The sequence below is a fragment of the Haemaphysalis longicornis genome, unplaced genomic scaffold (genome assembly GCF_048455015.1).
Source record: "Haemaphysalis longicornis isolate Haplotype H1 unplaced genomic scaffold, Haemaphysalis longicornis Haplotype H1 scaffold_5, whole genome shotgun sequence".
In the NCBI taxonomy this organism is placed as follows: Eukaryota; Metazoa; Arthropoda; class Arachnida; order Ixodida; family Ixodidae; genus Haemaphysalis; species Haemaphysalis longicornis.
The window spans coordinates 102,554,703-102,570,994 of record NW_027526385.1 but is presented as its reverse complement, the minus strand read 5'-3'; the positions used below and the strand labels follow the sequence as shown (position 1 = coordinate 102,570,994).

Here is a 16,292-nt window from a genome sequence, read left to right as displayed (position 1 = left end):
GTTTATTGTCTGTACCCTACGTTGTTTAAAGTCCCGACATAACGTGCTTCTGTGACGTGAAGGAGCAACACCATCACTATTTCCCTGGTTACCTTCGATTAAAGAAATATAAGCATTCGAACCCACTTGACAGCACACTTAGCAAACTGAAAGTACACAGGAAAATGTAGGTAAAGGCCAAGGATGTAATTTCGATTTAGATCAAATTACGGGGTTTGTCTGTGCAATTTGTGGCGTTGCCCCTTGAACCTGGAGGTAGCAAACGACCATTGAAGTGGTCAACTTTTGGTGACGAGAAGCTATTACCACAAACACAGTTAATGCGCTTGCAGACTGATCGCATGGTGGAACCTTGATTCAATGTCAGATTTGTTCGATGATTCCGCTTGCTGCATGGCGGTCAACGCAGCAGTGAGGTTCGGATTGCGGGATAGATTTTGGCCTTATATCTGGCATTGATTGACCCCCTCTCTACCTTGTCCCCACTCCCTTCTGTATGAGCTACCTTCCTCGCTTTCACTACACCTCCACTTCCCTACACAAACTACGGTACTCCAGAACACAAATTACGGTACTGCATACCGAAAATACGGTACTAGCTCCCGCTCACCCCGACAAACAATGCGTCACCATACTTCTTTTTGCTAATTCTCGGAAACTGGTACACACTAAACTTTTTAACACCCTTAAAGGTGCTAAAAGGGTGCACTCAACATTTTGCACCCTTTTTGCACCTTTTAAGGACTAAAACATTGCTCCGGCACCCAATCATGAGGGTGCCACATGTTAAGGGGTGTAAATCTTAACATTTTTACACCCTTTAAGGTGCAAGGAGGGTGTACTGAACATTTTGCACCCTTTTTGCACCTTTCAAGCACCCAAATATTGCTCGGGCACCCCACCTCGAGGGTGCCAAAATTCAGGGGTGTAATCAACAGTTTCATAGGGTGCTACGACCGTTAAAGGGGTGCTAAAAAGTATTTCTTCTCGATTGGGGTGTTACCACGGCACCTTATCGTTAGGGTGCCTAAAAGAACGGTGTGTGAATGCAAGCATGCAAAATTGCACAAAAACAGGCTGAATGTTTAAACCGCACATTGCACTATTTCACCGCCCGTTGAGAGAATAAATATGAACTCTCCACATAGACCAGGGGAAAGGCTCTAAAATTGCTGTTCGTAAATTGAACAAAACGTGCTGAATGTTTAAATTCCACTCTGCACTAATCTACTGCTTCGAGTGTATCACAAGGTTCGTTTCGATGTCTGGGTGCACGGGAAGGAAAGGCTACAAAATGCCTCTTGTAGTCCTATAAATAAAACTTTTACGCGAGGCATCGGTGTCCTCAACGAAATCGAATTTACCTAAGAATTTGTTCCCGTATTATTATGCCCCGGGCAAAAATTCCAACAAGACTTTCTTGTTGGGCTCACAGCACGCCTGTGGGGCCAATACGAAGTTCTGTCGGCACTCTATCGTTCCAATAGCCTAGTCTTCCAACAGGGAGTTTAACCTTGATGGCGTTTGTGGGGCCAATAAGAAGCTCTGTCGGCACTCTATCGTCCCAACAGCGTAGTCTTCCAACAGGGAGTTTAACCGTGATGGCGTTTACCGGCTCGCCAACACGATAAGTCAACGCCAACAGACGCCTCGTTCGTAATCAGCGGCGCGAGCGCGCCATCAGACAGAACCGACAGACGCCCTGAAGGTGGTTTTTAGGGCCTAAACAGCAGCGTCTATGTCTGGCATAGACGCTAGACGTCAACGTTTGTGTTCTGAATTTTCCCTTCAGTAAGTAACAGTCAGACGGACGATAACATAACTATGTGAAGATATGCTTTGGCTCATACCACGGCAAGCGCAATCGTTTGTGGCTGCAGCCTCGGTTGCTCTTCGTCCACAACAAACTGAATCGGCTGTACAGCTTTCTTCGAGGGCGTGTATGCAGGGGTTCTATCTTCCTTTTTTGCGCAGGCCGACGGGGGCGGTCGTGTAAAATCATTTTCGCTCGTCGCTGCCGTAGGGTTGCCACCTTCCTGGTTTTGGACCGGCCCGACCGGTTTTTTAAACAGCGGGCCGGTTGCCGGTCCATATCTAAAACCAGTCGTCATCAGCCGGTTTTTTGGCTTTTGTGCCGTGATTATGCCCGTTTTGGCGTTTTATAAGCGTCAATTCAACAACTAAGACGATAAATACGTGTCGACAAGCATAGGCGTGCGCACAGGGGGGGCAGGGGGGGCGGCCGCCCCCCCTAATCATCTGAAGGGGGCGCCAAATTTGCCCCATGCCTTGCCGATGTAACACATGAAAGTAAAATTTCTGCTCAGAAATATTTTTTGTGTGTTGCAATTCCATCACATTGAAATAAAAATTTTATAACCATCCCTCTTTGCACTCGTTCGCACCGCAAGGCCTTCAGTGAGAAGAGGTCGGGAGTTGCTCTGGGGGGGGGGGGGCGCAGCGGTAAGACTTTGCCCCCCCAAACTGAGAACTCTGTGCACGCCTATGTCGACAAGCTGCGCAAAGACACGCGAGCAGAGAAAATACGCGGGCGAGCGCGCTGCCTCAGATGGAGGGGGACCTAAGGAAGAACAAAATAACGAAATTCTACCGCCGCGGTCAGCAATTGCGGTTACTTTTCAGTGAAGCACATGCAGAGCGATTAACCAAGCTCTCAATCACTTTCAGTACAAACGTTATGTTGATTTCTCTCTAAGAAAACACTACAATAAATGGCACTGCATGTTAAAAAACATGGCGTCTTTTTTCAACACAATCCCCCCTCCCCCCCCCCCCCCCCCCCCGGAAGGCCCGTTTTTTTTTTCGGGGAAAGGTTGTAACCCTACGCTGCTGTTCTGCCTACCTGCTTGCTGTACCTATTACGTCGCCGCCACCGCAAATCCCCACTTGTTACAAACTCATAGGTTTTCGCACTGTTAGCAGTCGTTTTACACGATGGGTTTGATGCGCCTGACATGCCAGGAGTGACATCGCTTGTAGTATTAGTGGTATTAGAGCGACGTTGCTTGTCTGCAAGACGGTGCCGGTCAAACAAGCGTTATCAACGCCATAATTCTAACGGCACATTCCATTTATTTCGTGGCTACCGTGGCTTGCGCAGAAAAGGTCGGGTTGACTGCGATAGCTTTTCTTGAGTCAAATAATGGAGCTTTGGCTCAATCGCTTGCAGCGCTAGCAATGCGGCCTCGTCTGCAAGAACGGTGCATGAGAAACAAGCGTTAGGACAGCCAGAATTTCAAAAATGCAGCATAAACTAGACCATCGTTAAAGGAGGCGATGACTAGACACAAGCAACAATATTCGTTGACAACTTACGTACGTATAGAGTTGTTTTAGGCGCCTCGAACACCGCCCGCCGACATAGCTGTTTGTTAACGCGTCCGGTAGGTCAATGGTTCGATTCCTCGTCGAACGTGTTTTTTTTTTTTTTTTTACGTGAGGGTTTCATTAGCTCCTTTTTTAACGACCAGGGTAAGCACCTGTTCCTTGCTTTCTATCACGCCGACATTTACCGCCCTCTTCCTAAACCCAAAGTAGCTCGTTTTCTCGCACGTTCTCTCTTGAGAAGCCCGCCGTGAAAACAAAACCAAAACAAACGTCAAACCTCTTTACAATATCAGTATATATGTCAATTACTTTATGTGTATTCACTTTTTGTGTTTAAAAACCTTAAACTTAAGTTATAAACACATTTCAGACTTTGAAAGCAGAAAGATAATTACCAACATTACAGTAGTAACACAATTTTCGTCAAACATAGAGGTGCTGCATTTGAAGTCTGGCAACTATCTCTCACTTTTGTGCATTCTTTCCTCCATGCTTTTGTGTGTATTTTTTCATGGCGTTTTGTGCCGAGTGGTTGGTGGCATGGTTGGTGGCGTGATTTAATCTGTTTTATCTATTTCAAGCTTAAATCATAGTTATAGAAGCTTTATGGGTGATGTCTACCCTTCTAACCTACGCGTGTGTTGAACATGGGGACCCCGGAAGAACGATCATCGCCGGATAAAATACTGCGCGTCAAAAGTGGATGACATTGCATCAGAACAAAGCGTGTTCGTGTGTCCGCGAGATGAAGACGGCAGTGAAGGAGAATTTTACGTTGGAAACATCGTTTTTGCTCGGGTAAGTACGCATTTTTTATTATTCTGTATTTGGTTGGAACGAGTTCTGGTGTTTATGGGTCAGTAATTCGCTAGACCCCCATCTCGTTTGCTCTGAGAGCCTACGTGAGTTAGTATACTTGTTTGGCGCCCAGTCCACCGTTTCCGCAGAAGTCAGCATCAATTTACGCTGAAGGTAGACCTTGGCTACGATGCTCGCGCTATGGTACACGGCTGCTAATAATTTCACATCACGCAAGGCTCTTTAACACCGGGGCGTTTGTTTATGTGTCTCTCAAACAGTGCCTTTGCGGTTGCAGATCGCAGTCGCAATTTCGCGTGAGTGGCACAACGCTGTGATTAGTCCTCCCTCGTGAATACCCGCGGTATACCAAGAAATAACATGAACAGGAGGTTCCCTGGAAGTGCATGTGAAAACGCGTACACGTGATTCCATGGCTGGCGTCTCGTAGGTGTTGTGAAATCTCTCTCCCCCCCTTCACGAATTCCGTGCAGTGCGCTTCGCAGCTATTGCGCTCGCGAGACCGGCGACCGTACGCCTCGCGGTCTTCGGGCCGCGATATGTGTGCTGTTCTCGTGAAGCTCGACAACAGCGAAATTGCCGTACTCGCTCGCCAACGCGCCCCGACAGCGTACGCGTCGACCGGGTGCTGACGGAGTTGTGCTGGAAGAAAAGCAGGCAAGAGATGAGGGCGCACGAGGTGTAGTTAAACATGAGAATTTACAAAGTGCAAGGTGGAGAAAATAGTATGCAAGGGCCGGAAACGGTGAGAGAGTTCGGGCCGCGCGCCAGCGAGCGAGTGCGGTAATTTACGTTGCCGAGTTTCACGAGTCCGGCACGAATATGACGACGCCCGTCTGAGAGTTCATAGAGGTATAGAATTCACATACGTGCAAATTGAAGGTGAAATGCGCGCATGTGGCCTCGCAGGGAGTTAGCATAGTCTCGGGGTAGTGGGGGAGATTTCACAACGCCTACGAGGCGCCTGCCGATTCTGTCAGAGTAGCTCTCGGGAAGTCTGGGGCTTGATATCAGAGGCATATGTATTGTTTAAATTAGTGCAGAAAATTGAGCCAATTCGCAAGTTCTCATTTTCGCAAAACCGCAGGCCATACAGAGACTAACAAGAAAGCTGTAGGCACTCACTCAACTCGATTTATATTGGAGAATTGAACGTGCAGATACAAGTCAGACATTGAAATGGAGGAGCCTCAACTATCACACACCAGTTCCGATTGAAAGCAAGGGATACAGATGAGCTGCTAGCATGCGTTCCATGCAAATTAGCTCAGTAGCTAGCTTTGCATATATCATGCATACCCCACTCACAGTACCTGCGGGTCTAATAAATACATTCTTACTGTGACCTAAATTTCACTTGGGGTGTTCCGGGAATGTTCTTATTAGTGCCTTGGAGGTTACTGTCTTTAAACGATTAAAAATCTACTTGATGTAAGCATTCGTGCTTTGTGTGTGCTCTTGTATTTCAACAAGTGTCAGCACACTCACAGATTATGCACCTGCAGGTGCTGCTGCTGGCTGTCCTGGGTCAGCTGCCTTCCAGTCCAGTTTCAAAGGCTTTGCCAGGGCCTCCCTTGGCCAACCGACACTGCACCTGCTGTACCCAAGTACTGCCTGGCCTTTCGTTGGTGCTCCGTACGCTTTGCCGCCAGGAATGGTCATTCATCCATCATCTGGCCGCTTGGACCACCCGTTCAGAAGTCAGCGCATTTGCTCGACACATCGGTCCAGGCACTGCTGCCATATCGGTGCACCCACCGATTATGTACTTTCAGGTTAGTTATTGCATGTTGTGAAACTTGCCATGATGTATACCTGTTAGCAGTGCTGTGGCCTCTGATTATTTGAAACATTTTCATGAAGCAGTGCTGTGCGTATGGAGCGTGTCATTGCTTAGCAGAGATATTGAAGAGAATCTGGGGCTGACGACTAAAGGGCAAGAAGAGAAATTGAACTGACTTTGAAGCAAGTATTCGTATGTAATCAAGCCAAGCAAACATTTAGGATCTTTCGATATGGTTTTAAACTTGCAATACAAACTGGTCTACTTCAGATCATACTGGTAATAATCATACTATACCGAAAAGTACATCCCGCAGTCTGTAGAATTCTGACAGCGCTTTTTTCGCAGTCTCTCATGACAGGCACTAATCTCATTGGTTGGAAGATAGTCGAGGTAGCACCAGTCTTTAAATCAGGAGACGGTACTTCACCATTAAATTTCCCTAACAAGCACCATATGCAAGGTCAGGAAACATTTCATCCACTCTCAGGTCGCTAATTATTTATAAAATCACAATATCACATTCGAGTATCACCACGGTTTTCACAAGGGTTACTTGAGAAACACAACTTTCAGGATTTGTTCACGATCTACATTGATCCATTGACACAGGCTTACAAACTGCGGTAGTTTTTCTCAATTTTTCTAAAGCATTCAATCGCATTGCACACCACAGACTACTTCTCAAACTTCACCCTAATGTCCTCACTTGAGCAAAAGATTTTCATTCTTCTCAAATGCAGTTTACTTCTAATAACTATATACTTCTTTTGCTCGTGCCACTTTGTTGTCCCCCCAGGCAGGTTGCTTGGTCTATCTTCCATGTTGCATATCCTCCCATGTAGGTCTATTTGCAGATGATGTTGTAATTTATCACACAATTTCTTTCAACTACTACCGTCAATGCTTTCAATCTGATCTTAACCCAATTAACTCCTGGTGCTGCAAATGGCTAATGTCGCTTATCTCTAAAACAAAGTGCATGACTTTAACGGTGGCAAGTCTCGGATTGTAAATACTTACTTCATTAACAACAGCCTGATTACCTCTTGAGACAAAGGTGTTTTGGTAGGCCGGTAGGGGAGGGGGGATTGCATGGTGGATTTCAAAAGGTACATCGATTGGGAAAATAAGACGTGTGATTAATATTTTCATTTGCACTCCAAAACTCGCTTTATTTCATATGTTTAACCCACTGCCGTGGCTAGGGTGGTGTGCTGTGGAGGCGAATGTCGGTTAGATACCGCTTGGTGTAGCCGCTTTTCAGATGGAGGCAACACGTAAAGACGCCCGTGTTTGGAGATTTCGATGCGCACAAAAATACCCAGATGGTCAAAATTAATGCGAAGCCTTCCCCTACAGTGCTCCCCATATCCCAAGTGTAGCTTTGGCGTGTTAAACCACCGTTGTTTTTTTTTCATGTTTTTGGTATAGTACCAGCTGCTGTAGCAGGTGCAACTTAAAGGTAAAATTATACATAATGTTTCCAAGAGCTAAATATAAAGGCCATATTGAAGTGCGTTTATGGGTCTATCTCATAGCAGTAGTGAAAGGTTATATACTCTGGTGCAGGTTAAGAACGCCAATGGCTCATGTGGTGTAGTCCAGTGTTTGACGGAATGCCGTGTAGGCAGGTAAAAGCATTATTGCAGTGATGAAACGTAGGTCACTGACCAAGTCAAGAAAGCCATTTAACGGTTTGTTGCTTGTTCACGGTGAGCATGTGTCGTGGAAAACGAAGCTATATATTGGGCATTACGCGGCGCAATGAGTTTGCATAGATATGGTGCAGATTGCCATCCATTATGTTGATAATGTTGGGCGTCGTCTGAACAATGAGGGACTCGAGCAGTAATCGAGAAGATAGATTGCACTCAGTTGTCAGTAATTTTGTCTTGTTCCAGTCGACCACGTGTCCCGTCCTCTCACGGTGCTCTGCCAGTGGACTTGTTTTTGCATGGCCCTTGTTCACTTCGTTCCAGTGCTGCATTAATCTTCTGTGCAGATTGCCCGTTTCGCCAATGTACACTGATTTGCATTCAGCGCATGGAATCTAATAAACAATACCCGGAAGCTTGGAGCGTGAGAGGGGTCTCTCACGCTGACAATGTCAGAACGCAGCTTGCTAGTGGGCACATGCACAATGTATGCACTGCGTGTCTTGAAAATGTGTGCGAGAGTTTCACCGATGTGTGGGACGTAGGTAATTGCTGCACGTTTTGATGCAGTCGTTGTCCTGAATATAATGCCTAAAGCATTATATTCAGAAAGAAGCGAAGAGGGCGACTAGCAAGAATCCGCATTGACATTAGCAGGCAGAAGCGTCCACAAGGCCTGTGTCAAAACGTGCTGCAATTCTCGTCCTACACATCAATCAAACTTTCGCACGCATTTTCAAGAAACACATTGTGCACATCGTGCAGGTGCCCACTAGCAAGCTATGGTCTGACATTGTCAGCGTGAAAGACCCCCTCTCACGCTTCAAGCTTCCAGGTGTTGTTTATGTTTTGAACAAAAAAAGTGCCATTTAAACGTGACACCTCCTTCCTTGCCGATTTCTGATGCCTGATTGTTCAGTTTGTGGGGATACGTTTAGCAGATTGCTCACATGTCTAACCTGTATTTGTGCTTGAGCAGTCAAACGCTGATGTTAGCAGTGAAGTAGGTGAAAATTGTAGTTTGATTGTAGTTGTGTGCAGATTACCTACATTGTGTTAATTCGTAGAAAAGCAAAATTGAGGCAACCCTGCTAACTGTTCCGCATTGCAGCATTTTATTATGCGAACGTTAAGGAGTTCAGCTGCTTGTTAAAGGTGAAATAAACAGTGGTACAAAAAGAAGAGCATCTACTAAACAGAAATATCTTCACAATCGCAGGATGCCAACGGTCCGCCTACCAACTTGTGTCCTGCATCGTTTCTGCTGGCTGGAGCGGTTCATGGAGCATTTTCCAGCTTCTCAAAGTTTGTGCTCAAGCGCTCCTCCAAGTGAAAGATGCCGCAGAGGGATCTTTTGTTTTAATGCCACAATTTCACGTGCTCAGCAGCAAATTTACTCGTAAGGCTTTTTAAATATTCATCACCCAAGAGGGCATGTTACCTTCGTCTTCGGTGGAATGTGTCTGCACTCAGGTTATTTGTGACAGAAACAAGTGGACCACGTCATGAGAGTCATTGAGGCCTTGTTGATTGTGCATGCTTCTGAAATGACATTTTCATTAAGCTGAATACTTTCCACATATTACGATTTGTGAACAAATTATGGTAAAAGTCACGATTAGTTGTACTACACTGCAGGAAGGAAATGCCAACATACGTTTTAAGCGCCTCTGATATTTCAGATCGTTGGCTGGTGAGCAATAAAACAAAACTGAAATTTTTTTAAAGTAAAATCAAATATTCGTTGTCACCAGTGCATGACCATAGTAAAAGCTATCTAGTCACCAAATTTAGAATTAGACACGAAATGCCAAGAAAAATAGGGAAATAAACTAGACAGCTGGCTACAATAAACCAATTCGTAAAATTCCTTAATGGCTATCAAGTGATGATTCAGGCGGGTTAGTTAAGATGTCAGTGGGTTTACACACCCAACTTGCAGGGAAGCACATGAGCTCCCAATATTAACATGTTTTTAGTAAAGACCGTCTTCCTTCATTAAGCTGCTTTGCACATTGATGCCAGTCTGATAAATGTCCTGAATTTTTGTTATGATCAATCTTTGTATGGGAACCATTTATTTTTATATGATGTCGCTGTGTATTTCTGAAACTGTATCTAGTAACTAATTCCAATTTGTCGTGGTTAGGTTTTTTCAACTAATTTGTAGCTTTTTTAACAATTATGGTATATTTTGTGTGCCTAAAGGAATGCCTCATTGCATGTTTAGCCTATGTAGTGTTGAAAGCGGACATTTTGCTTCAAAGTGGAATGTCGGGCTAGCAACAAGGTACTTCGCGTGCTGCTCACTTTCATTCATGCCATTATTTTTTATATTATCATTTAAAATTAAAAGCCAACCAATTTGCTGTCGTTTTAATTTTGTCACCTACTTTATACTTTCTTTTTTTTTCAACTTTGTGTAAGGATTGACTATCCATATTTTTATGATACCAAGGCGTTGGACTGGGCTAGCTGGTACATGTTTGAATGGATGAAAAACCATAGGAAAACCCAGGACACAGAAGAGAACGACGGGACAAACTTGTGCCGTCATTCTGTTTTAACTGTTTCCTGTGTTTACCACTGGTTTTTTATGCATTCAAACATTTTTTATGAGTTTGTTGAACAGTGATTAGTTTAGGTGTGTTCAAACAATTGTTGGCTGCGAAGGCTCCCTGTAGCATTTGTATAAGTGCTCTCTGCTTTTTTTTTGAGCCAATACCCCACCACCAGTCTTCATGAGGTGGTCTTTTGTAGAAATAAGTTGAAATAAATATTTGTTTGCATTGCTTTACATGTTTTGAAAGAATTTCTTGTTTCATTCAACCCCGTTTCAGAATCCTGCTTAAGGCATTTCCTCTGTTATTTTTTTTCAGAACAAGGAAGGGTGCTCATCCTCGGTTCTTGCTGAAGCAGCAGTATCCATACTTCACACGTGAGCTCTGAACACACAGTAATTATGGTATGAAACATTCTACCAGTATAAGCCTGCTTTGTAGACGTCATTGTAGATGTCAAAGCTCTTGACAGTGTAGTCCAATGTCTGGTGTAACGGGCAATGTCTACAACTTGTAAAAATTAATTTTGTGGCTATAATGTTTGTGATTATTTTAAAATGCACGTCAACTACTATTTAGAATCACTGTCTAAATTGGCAGCCATTTTCCTGGTGGATACAGAAAGTGAAAAAGCGCATGTGTAGAGATTTCAGTGCACCTTAAATGTCCCAAATTTGCTAAAGCTAATCCAAAGCCCTCCTTGTGGTGCACTTCATATCCCATGTACAGTTTTGCGTAAAAACAGCTAAAAATTTATGATCAATTTAAACTTATTTTAATGTTTTTGAATGCAAATATTCTCAGTTTAAGCTGCCATATTTAGAGTAAAATATTTTGTAACAATTATATAGCTACCAAAGGTTTACAGAAAAGCTTTTTGCTTTTGGTTGTGCACCTTCTTATAAAAAGAAAAATGTTGTTAAGAAAGGCAGAAGAAACCCAACTATGGAAATTAGCAAACCCTAAAGCTGCGGATAGAATGAATGTTTTGTAGAGAATCTTTTGCTGATTTCAGTTCTAGTCAACTCTAAAAAAGTCTATCGACATAGAATGCTTACCGTGAGGCACCTCGTAATACTAGCCAAAACTAATGGGCCCTGGCTGTTGGCTTTTCATTTGCAACAGTGACAAATGACCCCACATCCACCGGCAGGGACATAATGCAAGGCACCATGTACAAGCTAGCCTCATGATAAAATAATGTTTTCTGAACAATGGCATTACATTTCAACCATGGGCTTCACCAGGGAACTTGTATGCATTGTTCTGTGATGTTTGCAGTTCTTGTTATTGCTATGTGGGGTCATTTAGTCTAAAGGTATGTTTATAAAACTCCAAATACCACCAAACCTTGCAAGTGCTGTACCATATGAATATTTTTCCGTAAAGCAAAAAGAATAATGCAAACGAAAATAAATGGCTTGGGTACCCAACTTTTATAAGTAGATTATGAGCCGCAGTACGGAGGGAACTATATTATGAGCCGCATTACGGAGGAAACTATACATTTTGCATTTGGTCTTCCTTGATATTGAACCTTCCTGCTCAGCTCAAGAATAAGGCACTAAACATTGCAGGTAGCTACCTTGATTGGAAGTTTGATGCAATACTAAGAAGCCAAGAGTTTTAAGGTTCAAGGAAGTTTTGTGTGGTTGAAGTGTTGCACACCTAATTGCTTTCACTGCACAGCATGGTTAGGCTCTGCAGTGAATCTCGAAGGATGTGTACTGCAGTTCGGCAAAGTGAACATATAATTGGTTTTTTATGAAGTTTTGGGTAATCAACTACCACTAAAGTTATAACTGTACTGAGATGTGGCTCCTGACTTTTTAAATTGATGTTTTAACAATCGGTGACACAAGTTCAAGGAAATTATCAGCTGATGTTGAGCTTCAATGGAATGTCTCACAGAACCGAGCTTGGAAAGCACGAATGTTTCATACCATAATCGTGTGTGATATTGTGCAATATGTGGTCTCACACCTGCTGCACCTGTGAACCGAGGATGACGCACCCGTTTTGTACCCCTTTAGGTGGGTGCTTTTGCAGAAGATGCTCCTACAGATTGGGGTGCTAAGTAGCACCCTAGGATACTTTTAGGCGGAAAAGGGTGTTTATAAGGCACCTGTCTTCTGGGGTGCTTCACAGAGGGTGCTCCTGCGGCGACAAAATCCAAGCACCCTAAAGGGCGTAAAATATTCAGTTTTTAGGGTGCTCCTGCGGCGACAAGCTGAAGCACCCTTTTGGGCGTAAAAATTTTTAGTGTGTAGTCCACCGTATACGTTTTGGCCGTGTAGACAATATCTCTACGGTGAAAATATACTACGAATGCTAAACGCACTATTAGAGATGTGCATCGACATTGCGTGGCCAGGTTACCAAGCGGTCAATAAGGGGCGCAGGGTATCGCTTCCGTCACTTGTCGCGTTCCGCTTTTGTAGCGTGGGCTACACTGGCCGAGGTTGAGCAGTTTCGCGTGGCTCTTGGAGAGCCGTGCTGCTCATGCGGGAGGAGCAGTGACGTCACGCGGCGCACCGAACGTTGCTTGCTGCCCGCCTCACACTTGCTTGCTGCTTGTTTGCTTGCTGCCCGCCTCACACTTGCTTGCTGCTTGTTGCTTGCTGCCCGTTGCTTGCGTCTCTCACACACCCCACGCGCCCAGCGTATTCGCCGACTTCCGTTCCACACGTGGCGGCCCGGTCCACTTGATGATCATGCGAGGGGTGGCCGCGTGTGGAACCGATGGCCCGTGAGTCCAGCAACACCGGCGTGCGTTGTGGAACAAGCTTAGCTCTGGGGCGATTGGTGACGCTGCGCCGGAGCCGCTTGATAAATATACATTCGTGGCATAATGCGTATACCGTGTGTGTGTCATTGAAGCAGCAGTAAGCATGATAATCAAGCCAATCCTAGACAATCAGAAAGCTAAGAATAACCAGATTAACATTAGCTCAGGCTAGGTATATCGTGGCATAGCCGAGCTCAGCCACTGCTAATTCGTTTTTGTTGTGCTGAGTGGCTCAATCATAACCACCCCCACGATTTCCATTGCGTTTTCCAAACCTGACCTATTTCCGCTAGAACGACGCCTTACTGATTTAGCGTTCTTGTTGGGAACCTGGGAGAGCGCGTGGTCCTGAAGCGTTTTAGGCACGCACCGGGAGATTCGTTTCGTAGACGAAGCACGCTAGTGCATGCGCACGACACGACAATGGGCCCAGACACAGCCACCACTAAATGGTGAATCACAAGCCTGACGTTCCTTAAAATTTAACATGAACCGTCACGCATATCAGAGTACGTAGTATGCGTGGTTGTAATTTTACGACTCACAAGCTTCGTTCCACAAGGATAAAATAAATTATACAAGAACGCAGCGAATAAATGAAGAAATATTGCAACGTTCGTTGTAAGACACATGCGGGTTCGTCCCATCCTCTCATTTTCGTAAACATTTCTTTTTACAGTGAGCCCTCATTAGTCAAAGCAATATTTGGCTTACAGTACAAGGACCTCTGGCGAGTGCAATGAAATGAAAATGACTCCAGAAAAATTGCCATCGTTGCTGGGTCGGGGGTGCTCGGGGATACGTGTTTGAGCCCATAATTTGGTTGCAATGTGAGTTTCTGTGTACCACGTTAGCCAAAAGCCGTCTGAAGCAAACTAGACTAAAACTTGAAAGCTGGCGTAATCCGACTCACCAGGGTGCTTTTTCCCATGGTTCCACAAGATGTAAAGAAGTTCTCTCTACTGGTTTGGGAAAAAAATTGTTGAGCGGACTGAACAATTCCGTGGTTAAACACAAATCTGCTCTATAGGCACGTTGCGCTGATTCTTGCCTCGCAAGCAGCAGCGCCGTTTTCGATATCCTGGTGGTTCGGGGGGTCACTTCTATTGTGAAAGATGTCACGCTCATCACGGGCTAGGTTCGTAGCATTCATATTACTTAAGTGTCGGCGCCGTGTTGTAGATAACAACACCAGGGATTATCACGAGTCACGCAAGGGCCCCCGCACAAACAAAGCGTCTAAGGTAACGTCATGATAACAATGCCGAGAAGAACCAGCAGCTTAAGTGGCGCAGACGAAAATATGTTAGCTGTTGATATTGTAGCCGACCAATCAGATCGCAGATCATACAAATGGCGAAGGAACCAGTCCATTCATCACGGCCGTCTTTCTTCACACCATGTCTCAGGGTCAACCACATAGACCGTTAGCACGGCATGCTCCAGACAGTGGGTGATAACGAGTCGAGGAATCGCCACTCTTTACCGATGCCCTAGCGTGCTCTATAGACAACTTTAGTACAAAAAGTGCAGCGCTCACGGTGCAACGTGCCTTTTGTCCTGTCGCTTAACTGCACCACGGTTGGACGCAAAGCTCCGATGTTTTGCAAATGGAAACAGCTACGTCTGATGGAAATGATTGGATAGTCCAAAGTCTCTATTTTTAAACTAGATCCAGCACATATCAATTCCCAAAACATTGAAGGTGATGGCTGCTTCAAAATAAAAGAAACAGACATCATGCCTAGGCCTAAATGTGTATAGTGTCCCAAGAAATCAATTTTTTACTTCCAAGGGCACCCTTGGCTTGCGATGCTGCGATTGTATAAGCTTTCTACGAGAGCCGTTTTTGAAGAGGGGAGCCGACGAACTAAAATCACACCGTGTTTCGAGGTTTAGATAAACGTCATGCATACATTGGTCGAGTGCATTTATTTCTGTATCCTTTAATCGTTATCACATCGCTTCAAGCGAAGTATAAAACGCGACAGCACCGCTAAAGACACGTGCTAACGCTGGTGGAGAAAGAAAAAGCACAATACACTGCTAAATGATTGATTGATTTTATGGTTTACGCGCCGACGCCACGCAGGCGATGAGGCGCGCCGTAGTGGAGGGCTGCAGAATAATTTTGACCCCCTGGGGATCTTCAACGTGCGCCGAAATCTCGTACACACGGCCGTTTTTGCTTTTCGCCTCCATCAGAAAAGCGACCGCCACGGCCAGCAATCCAAACCGCGACCTCGTGCTCAGCAGCGCAACGCCTTACCAACTGAGCAACCGCGGCGGGTTATACTGCTAAAGAGAGCCTATATAAACATCGAAATTCTTTTTGTGCAGTTTCAGAGTATTAGCCACCGATACTGCGTGCTGCCTATTATGTGGCTTGTATAGATAGGTCCCGTATGACCCTTGAGCACTCCTGTCGTTCGCGGCAAAGGACGTACGCCCAAGAGCAGAGGCTTACGAACCACGAAGGCAGCAAGTTTGAAATATTTCTTGCCACACGACAGCCCGGAGTACTATTGCAGTACTATTTTGTACTATTACTATTGCAGTATTATGGCACTATTAATATTGAAGTATTATTGCAGTATTATTACTATTACTATTGTAGTACTATTGTAGTACTATTGCAGTACTGCAGACACTATCTTGCAGTAATGCAACTTTTACCTGAGCCTGATTTTGAAAAACAACTCATTATAGTTACATAGTAATTACCTCCTACAACACCGTAAAACAGCAGTGCTTTAACACGTTTTTTTGGAATCGAGCTGACCATGGTATCTACAAAGGGCATAAGACCTTACCTACCAATTGCAAATTTGTTTACAAATATTTAACGTACATACATTTGGCAAATTAATGGTCAAAGGTATAAAATAAAGTAAAGGTGTCGAGAAGGTAGACGGCTTTATCTAAAAATGTCGTTTTTTGTTCTTAGGGCGATCGGCTGGATTGGCAGAGCACCTCGTTGGTTTTTGGAAGCTCGCAACAAACAAAATAGGATCTTTCATTTGCGCGTAGTGTATGCATCGTAGAGAATTTTGTACGCTTCGTGCTGTTATATTGACTAAAATTAGAACTTTCTGCCAATGGTTTTTGCTTCATCAGAAGCGTTTTATTGGTTGACGTTAGTTTGAAACAGGCTATTAACATGCCCGGTAAGCATACCACACCTGCAGCTTTTGCCAAGCTTTCTATTAAAGTTTATTGAGGTTTGAGCCACCAGGTTGGCATTGCATTCGGCGTCGCTTTGGTGGGGTCGAAATAAAGGAAACTCTTAAGAATGACAACCCCTTTGAGGTAACATTGAAACAGCACGGCGACCT

The 16,292-nt window shown here is 44.6% G+C and overlaps 1 long non-coding RNA gene across 1 annotated transcript; it reads left to right on the top strand.

The window, feature by feature from the left end:
• Window positions 1-3,870: 3,870 nt before the first annotated feature.
• Window positions 3,871-10,405, top strand: LOC144138651 (uncharacterized). The gene is made up of 3 exons (XR_013315923.1): window positions 3,871-4,146; window positions 5,673-5,942; window positions 8,828-10,405. It is a non-coding gene; the product is annotated as an uncharacterized LOC144138651 (long non-coding RNA).
• The last annotated feature ends 5,887 nt before the right edge of the window (window positions 10,406-16,292 follow it).